Genomic DNA, 8,225 nt, shown 5'->3' on the forward strand with positions numbered 1-8,225 from the left:
TAGGTTAGGTTAGGTTAGGTTAGGTTAGGTTAGGTTAGGTTAGGTTAGGTTAGGTTAGGTTAGGTTAGGTTAGGTTAGGTTAGGTTAGGTTAGGTTAGGTTAGGTTAGGTTAGGTTAGGTTAGGTTAGGTTAGGTTAGGTTAGGTTAGGTTAGGTTAGGTTAGGTTAGGTTAGGTTAGGTTAGGTTAGGTTAGGTTAGGTTAGGTTAGGTTAGGTTAGGTTAGGTTAGGTTAGGTTAGGTTAGGTTAGGTTAGGTTAGGTTAGGTTAGGTTAGGTTAGGTTAGGTTAGGTTAGGTTAGGTTAGGTTAGGTTAGGTTAGGTTAGGTTAGGTTAGGTTAGGTTAGGTTAGGTTAGGTTAGGTTAGGTTAGGTTAGGTTAGGTTAGGTTAGGTTAGGTTAGGTTAGGTTAGGTTAGGTTAGGTTAGGTTAGGTTAGGTTAGGTTAGGTTAGGTTAGGTTAGGTTAGGTTAGGTTAGGTTAGGTTAGGTTAGGTTAGGTTAGGTTAGGTTAGGTTAGGTTAGGTTAGGTTAGGTTAGGTTAGGTTAGGTTAGGTTAGGTTAGGTTAGGTTAGGTTAGGTTAGGTTAGGTTAGGTTAGGTTAGGTTAGGTTAGGTTAGGTTAGGTTAGGTTAGGTTAGGTTAGGTTAGGTTAGGTTAGGTTAGGTTAGGTTAGGTTAGGTTAGGTTAGGTTAGGTTAGGTTAGGTTAGGTTAGGTTAGGTTAGGTTAGGTTAGGTTAGGTTAGGTTAGGTTAGGTTAGGTTAGGTTAGGTTAGGTTAGGTTAGGTTAGGTTAGGTTAGGTTAGGTTAGGTTAGGTTAGGTTAGGTTAGGTTAGGTTAGGTTAGGTTAGGTTAGGTTAGGTTAGGTTAGGTTAGGTTAGGTTAGGTTAGGTTAGGTTAGGTTAGGTTAGGTTAGGTTAGGTTAGGTTAGGTTAGGTTAGGTTAGGTTAGGTTAGGTTAGGTTAGGTTAGGTTAGGTTAGGTTAGGTTAGGTTAGGTTAGGTTAGGTTAGGTTAGGTTAGGTTAGGTTAGGTTAGGTTAGGTTAGGTTAGGTTAGGTTAGGTTAGGTTAGGTTAGGTTAGGTTAGGTTAGGTTAGGTTAGGTTAGGTTAGGTTAGGTTAGGTTAGGTTAGGTTAGGTTAGGTTAGGTTAGGTTAGGTTAGGTTAGGTTAGGTTAGGTTAGGTTAGGTTAGGTTAGGTTAGGTTAGGTTAGGTTAGGTTAGGTTAGGTTAGGTTAGGTTAGGTTAGGTTAGGTTAGGTTAGGTTAGGTTAGGTTAGGTTAGGTTAGGTTAGGTTAGGTTAGGTTAGGTTAGGTTAGGTTAGGTTAGGTTAGGTTAGGTTAGGTTAGGTTAGGTTAGGTTAGGTTAGGTTAGGTTAGGTTAGGTTAGGTTAGGTTAGGTTAGGTTAGGTTAGGTTAGGTTAGGTTAGGTTAGGTTAGGTTAGGTTAGGTTAGGTTAGGTTAGGTTAGGTTAGGTTAGGTTAGGTTAGGTTAGGTTAGGTTAGGTTAGGTTAGGTTAGGTTAGGTTAGGTTAGGTTAGGTTAGGTTAGGTTAGGTTAGGTTAGGTTAGGTTAGGTTAGGTTAGGTTAGGTTAGGTTAGGTTAGGTTAGGTTAGGTTAGGTTAGGTTAGGTTAGGTTAGGTTAGGTTAGGTTAGGTTAGGTTAGGTTAGGTTAGGTTAGGTTAGGTTAGGTTAGGTTAGGTTAGGTTAGGTTAGGTTAGGTTAGGTTAGGTTAGGTTAGGTTAGGTTAGGTTAGGTTAGGTTAGGTTAGGTTAGGTTAGGTTAGGTTAGGTTAGGTTAGGTTAGGTTAGGTTAGGTTAGGTTAGGTTAGGTTAGGTTAGGTTAGGTTAGGTTAGGTTAGGTTAGGTTAGGTTAGGTTAGGTTAGGTTAGGTTAGGTTAGGTTAGGTTAGGTTAGGTTAGGTTAGGTTAGGTTAGGTTAGGTTAGGTTAGGTTAGGTTAGGTTAGGTTAGGTTAGGTTAGGTTAGGTTAGGTTAGGTTAGGTTAGGTTAGGTTAGGTTAGGTTAGGTTAGGTTAGGTTAGGTTAGGTTAGGTTAGGTTAGGTTAGGTTAGGTTAGGTTAGGTTAGGTTAGGTTAGGTTAGGTTAGGTTAGGTTAGGTTAGGTTAGGTTAGGTTAGGTTAGGTTAGGTTAGGTTAGGTTAGGTTAGGTTAGGTTAGGTTAGGTTAGGTTAGGTTAGGTTAGGTTAGGTTAGGTTAGGTTAGGTTAGGTTAGGTTAGGTTAGGTTAGGTTAGGTTAGGTTAGGTTAGGTTAGGTTAGGTTAGGTTAGGTTAGGTTAGGTTAGGTTAGGTTAGGTTAGGTTAGGTTAGGTTAGGTTAGGTTAGGTTAGGTTAGGTTAGGTTAGGTTAGGTTAGGTTAGGTTAGGTTAGGTTAGGTTAGGTTAGGTTAGGTTAGGTTAGGTTAGGTTAGGTTAGGTTAGGTTAGGTTAGGTTAGGTTAGGTTAGGTTAGGTTAGGTTAGGTTAGGTTAGGTTAGGTTAGGTTAGGTTAGGTTAGGTTAGGTTAGGTTAGGTTAGGTTAGGTTAGGTTAGGTTAGGTTAGGTTAGGTTAGGTTAGGTTAGGTTAGGTTAGGTTAGGTTAGGTTAGGTTAGGTTAGGTTAGGTTAGGTTAGGTTAGGTTAGGTTAGGTTAGGTTAGGTTAGGTTAGGTTAGGTTAGGTTAGGTTAGGTTAGGTTAGGTTAGGTTAGGTTAGGTTAGGTTAGGTTAGGTTAGGTTAGGTTAGGTTAGGTTAGGTTAGGTTAGGTTAGGTTAGGTTAGGTTAGGTTAGGTTAGGTTAGGTTAGGTTAGGTTAGGTTAGGTTAGGTTAGGTTAGGTTAGGTTAGGTTAGGTTAGGTTAGGTTAGGTTAGGTTAGGTTAGGTTAGGTTAGGTTAGGTTAGGTTAGGTTAGGTTAGGTTAGGTTAGGTTAGGTTAGGTTAGGTTAGGTTAGGTTAGGTTAGGTTAGGTTAGGTTAGGTTAGGTTAGGTTAGGTTAGGTTAGGTTAGGTTAGGTTAGGTTAGGTTAGGTTAGGTTAGGTTAGGTTAGGTTAGGTTAGGTTAGGTTAGGTTAGGTTAGGTTAGGTTAGGTTAGGTTAGGTTAGGTTAGGTTAGGTTAGGTTAGGTTAGGTTAGGTTAGGTTAGGTTAGGTTAGGTTAGGTTAGGTTAGGTTAGGTTAGGTTAGGTTAGGTTAGGTTAGGTTAGGTTAGGTTAGGTTAGGTTAGGTTAGGTTAGGTTAGGTTAGGTTAGGTTAGGTTAGGTTAGGTTAGGTTAGGTTAGGTTAGGTTAGGTTAGGTTAGGTTAGGTTAGGTTAGGTTAGGTTAGGTTAGGTTAGGTTAGGTTAGGTTAGGTTAGGTTAGGTTAGGTTAGGTTAGGTTAGGTTAGGTTAGGTTAGGTTAGGTTAGGTTAGGTTAGGTTAGGTTAGGTTAGGTTAGGTTAGGTTAGGTTAGGTTAGGTTAGGTTAGGTTAGGTTAGGTTAGGTTAGGTTAGGTTAGGTTAGGTTAGGTTAGGTTAGGTTAGGTTAGGTTAGGTTAGGTTAGGTTAGGTTAGGTTAGGTTAGGTTAGGTTAGGTTAGGTTAGGTTAGGTTAGGTTAGGTTAGGTTAGGTTAGGTTAGGTTAGGTTAGGTTAGGTTAGGTTAGGTTAGGTTAGGTTAGGTTAGGTTAGGTTAGGTTAGGTTAGGTTAGGTTAGGTTAGGTTAGGTTAGGTTAGGTTAGGTTAGGTTAGGTTAGGTTAGGTTAGGTTAGGTTAGGTTAGGTTAGGTTAGGTTAGGTTAGGTTAGGTTAGGTTAGGTTAGGTTAGGTTAGGTTAGGTTAGGTTAGGTTAGGTTAGGTTAGGTTAGGTTAGGTTAGGTTAGGTTAGGTTAGGTTAGGTTAGGTTAGGTTAGGTTAGGTTAGGTTAGGTTAGGTTAGGTTAGGTTAGGTTAGGTTAGGTTAGGTTAGGTTAGGTTAGGTTAGGTTAGGTTAGGTTAGGTTAGGTTAGGTTAGGTTAGGTTAGGTTAGGTTAGGTTAGGTTAGGTTAGGTTAGGTTAGGTTAGGTTAGGTTAGGTTAGGTTAGGTTAGGTTAGGTTAGGTTAGGTTAGGTTAGGTTAGGTTAGGTTAGGTTAGGTTAGGTTAGGTTAGGTTAGGTTAGGTTAGGTTAGGTTAGGTTAGGTTAGGTTAGGTTAGGTTAGGTTAGGTTAGGTTAGGTTAGGTTAGGTTAGGTTAGGTTAGGTTAGGTTAGGTTAGGTTAGGTTAGGTTAGGTTAGGTTAGGTTAGGTTAGGTTAGGTTAGGTTAGGTTAGGTTAGGTTAGGTTAGGTTAGGTTAGGTTAGGTTAGGTTAGGTTAGGTTAGGTTAGGTTAGGTTAGGTTAGGTTAGGTTAGGTTAGGTTAGGTTAGGTTAGGTTAGGTTAGGTTAGGTTAGGTTAGGTTAGGTTAGGTTAGGTTAGGTTAGGTTAGGTTAGGTTAGGTTAGGTTAGGTTAGGTTAGGTTAGGTTAGGTTAGGTTAGGTTAGGTTAGGTTAGGTTAGGTTAGGTTAGGTTAGGTTAGGTTAGGTTAGGTTAGGTTAGGTTAGGTTAGGTTAGGTTAGGTTAGGTTAGGTTAGGTTAGGTTAGGTTAGGTTAGGTTAGGTTAGGTTAGGTTAGGTTAGGTTAGGTTAGGTTAGGTTAGGTTAGGTTAGGTTAGGTTAGGTTAGGTTAGGTTAGGTTAGGTTAGGTTAGGTTAGGTTAGGTTAGGTTAGGTTAGGTTAGGTTAGGTTAGGTTAGGTTAGGTTAGGTTAGGTTAGGTTAGGTTAGGTTAGGTTAGGTTAGGTTAGGTTAGGTTAGGTTAGGTTAGGTTAGGTTAGGTTAGGTTAGGTTAGGTTAGGTTAGGTTAGGTTAGGTTAGGTTAGGTTAGGTTAGGTTAGGTTAGGTTAGGTTAGGTTAGGTTAGGTTAGGTTAGGTTAGGTTAGGTTAGGTTAGGTTAGGTTAGGTTAGGTTAGGTTAGGTTAGGTTAGGTTAGGTTAGGTTAGGTTAGGTTAGGTTAGGTTAGGTTAGGTTAGGTTAGGTTAGGTTAGGTTAGGTTAGGTTAGGTTAGGTTAGGTTAGGTTAGGTTAGGTTAGGTTAGGTTAGGTTAGGTTAGGTTAGGTTAGGTTAGGTTAGGTTAGGTTAGGTTAGGTTAGGTTAGGTTAGGTTAGGTTAGGTTAGGTTAGGTTAGGTTAGGTTAGGTTAGGTTAGGTTAGGTTAGGTTAGGTTAGGTTAGGTTAGGTTAGGTTAGGTTAGGTTAGGTTAGGTTAGGTTAGGTTAGGTTAGGTTAGGTTAGGTTAGGTTAGGTTAGGTTAGGTTAGGTTAGGTTAGGTTAGGTTAGGTTAGGTTAGGTTAGGTTAGGTTAGGTTAGGTTAGGTTAGGTTAGGTTAGGTTAGGTTAGGTTAGGTTAGGTTAGGTTAGGTTAGGTTAGGTTAGGTTAGGTTAGGTTAGGTTAGGTTAGGTTAGGTTAGGTTAGGTTAGGTTAGGTTAGGTTAGGTTAGGTTAGGTTAGGTTAGGTTAGGTTAGGTTAGGTTAGGTTAGGTTAGGTTAGGTTAGGTTAGGTTAGGTTAGGTTAGGTTAGGTTAGGTTAGGTTAGGTTAGGTTAGGTTAGGTTAGGTTAGGTTAGGTTAGGTTAGGTTAGGTTAGGTTAGGTTAGGTTAGGTTAGGTTAGGTTAGGTTAGGTTAGGTTAGGTTAGGTTAGGTTAGGTTAGGTTAGGTTAGGTTAGGTTAGGTTAGGTTAGGTTAGGTTAGGTTAGGTTAGGTTAGGTTAGGTTAGGTTAGGTTAGGTTAGGTTAGGTTAGGTTAGGTTAGGTTAGGTTAGGTTAGGTTAGGTTAGGTTAGGTTAGGTTAGGTTAGGTTAGGTTAGGTTAGGTTAGGTTAGGTTAGGTTAGGTTAGGTTAGGTTAGGTTAGGTTAGGTTAGGTTAGGTTAGGTTAGGTTAGGTTAGGTTAGGTTAGGTTAGGTTAGGTTAGGTTAGGTTAGGTTAGGTTAGGTTAGGTTAGGTTAGGTTAGGTTAGGTTAGGTTAGGTTAGGTTAGGTTAGGTTAGGTTAGGTTAGGTTAGGTTAGGTTAGGTTAGGTTAGGTTAGGTTAGGTTAGGTTAGGTTAGGTTAGGTTAGGTTAGGTTAGGTTAGGTTAGGTTAGGTTAGGTTAGGTTAGGTTAGGTTAGGTTAGGTTAGGTTAGGTTAGGTTAGGTTAGGTTAGGTTAGGTTAGGTTAGGTTAGGTTAGGTTAGGTTAGGTTAGGTTAGGTTAGGTTAGGTTAGGTTAGGTTAGGTTAGGTTAGGTTAGGTTAGGTTAGGTTAGGTTAGGTTAGGTTAGGTTAGGTTAGGTTAGGTTAGGTTAGGTTAGGTTAGGTTAGGTTAGGTTAGGTTAGGTTAGGTTAGGTTAGGTTAGGTTAGGTTAGGTTAGGTTAGGTTAGGTTAGGTTAGGTTAGGTTAGGTTAGGTTAGGTTAGGTTAGGTTAGGTTAGGTTAGGTTAGGTTAGGTTAGGTTAGGTTAGGTTAGGTTAGGTTAGGTTAGGTTAGGTTAGGTTAGGTTAGGTTAGGTTAGGTTAGGTTAGGTTAGGTTAGGTTAGGTTAGGTTAGGTTAGAGTTAGGTTAGGTTAGGTTAGGTTAGGTTAGGTTAGGTTAGGTTAGGTTAGGTTAGGTTAGGTTAGGTTAGGTTAGGTTAGGTTAGGTTAGGTTAGGTTAGGTTAGGTTAGGTTAGGTTAGGTTAGGTTAGGTTAGGTTAGGTTAGGTTAGGTTAGGTTAGGTTAGGTTAGGTTAGGTTAGGTTAGGTTAGGTTAGGTTAGGTTAGGTTAGGTTAGGTTAGGTTAGGTTAGGTTAGGTTAGGTTAGGTTAGGTTAGGTTAGGTTAGGTTAGGTTAGGTTAGGTTAGGTTAGGTTAGGTTAGGTTAGGTTAGGTTAGGTTAGGTTAGGTTAGGTTAGGTTAGGTTAGGTTAGGTTAGGTTAGGTTAGGTTAGGTTAGGTTAGGTTAGGTTAGGTTAGGTTAGGTTAGGTTAGGTTAGGTTAGGTTAGGTTAGGTTAGGTTAGGTTAGGTTAGGTTAGGTTAGGTTAGGTTAGGTTAGGTTAGGTTAGGTTAGGTTAGGTTAGGTTAGGTTAGGTTAGGTTAGGTTAGGTTAGGTTAGGTTAGGTTAGGTTAGGTTAGGTTAGGTTAGGTTAGGTTAGGTTAGGTTAGGTTAGGTTAGGTTAGGTTAGGTTAGGTTAGGTTAGGTTAGGTTAGGTTAGGTTAGGTTAGGTTAGGTTAGGTTAGGTTAGGTTAGGTTAGGTTAGGTTAGGTTAGGTTAGGTTAGGTTAGGTTAGGTTAGGTTAGGTTAGGTTAGGTTAGGTTAGGTTAGGTTAGGTTAGGTTAGGTTAGGTTAGGTTAGGTTAGGTTAGGTTAGGTTAGGTTAGGTTAGGTTAGGTTAGGTTAGGTTAGGTTAGGTTAGGTTAGGTTAGGTTAGGTTAGGTTAGGTTAGGTTAGGTTAGGTTAGGTTAGGTTAGGTTAGGTTAGGTTAGGTTAGGTTAGGTTAGGTTAGGTTAGGTTAGGTTAGGTTAGGTTAGGTTAGGTTAGGTTAGGTTAGGTTAGGTTAGGTTAGGTTAGGTTAGGTTAGGTTAGGTTAGGTTAGGTTAGGTTAGGTTAGGTTAGGTTAGGTTAGGTTAGGTTAGGTTAGGTTAGGTTAGGTTAGGTTAGGTTAGGTTAGGTTAGGTTAGGTTAGGTTAGGTTAGGTTAGGTTAGGTTAGGTTAGGTTAGGTTAGGTTAGGTTAGGTTAGGTTAGGTTAGGTTAGGTTAGGTTAGGTTAGGTTAGGTTAGGTTAGGTTAGGTTAGGTTAGGTTAGGTTAGGTTAGGTTAGGTTAGGTTAGGTTAGGTTAGGTTAGGTTAGGTTAGGTTAGGTTAGGTTAGGTTAGGTTAGGTTAGGTTAGGTTAGGTTAGGTTAGGTTAGGTTAGGTTAGGTTAGGTTAGGTTAGGTTAGGTTAGGTTAGGTTAGGTTAGGTTAGGTTAGGTTAGGTTAGGTTAGGTTAGGTTAGGTTAGGTTAGGTTAGGTTAGGTTAGGTTAGGTTAGGTTAGGTTAGGTTAGGTTAGGTTAGGTTAGGTTAGGTTAGGTTAGGTTAGGTTAGGTTAGGTTAGGTTAGGTTAGGTTAGGTTAGGTTAGGTTAGGTTAGGTTAGGTTAGGTTAGGTTAGGTTAGGTTAGGTTAGGTTAGGTTAGGTTAGGTTAGGTTAGGTTAGGTTAGGTTAGGTTAGGTTAGGTTAGGTTAGGTTAGGTTAGGTTAGGTTAGGTTAGGTTAGGTTAGGTTAGG

The sequence above is a fragment of the Pogonomyrmex barbatus genome, unplaced genomic scaffold (assembly GCF_055798465.1).
Source record: "Pogonomyrmex barbatus isolate J1 unplaced genomic scaffold, ASM5579846v1 scaffold3, whole genome shotgun sequence".
NCBI classification, from domain to species: domain Eukaryota; kingdom Metazoa; phylum Arthropoda; class Insecta; order Hymenoptera; family Formicidae; genus Pogonomyrmex; species Pogonomyrmex barbatus.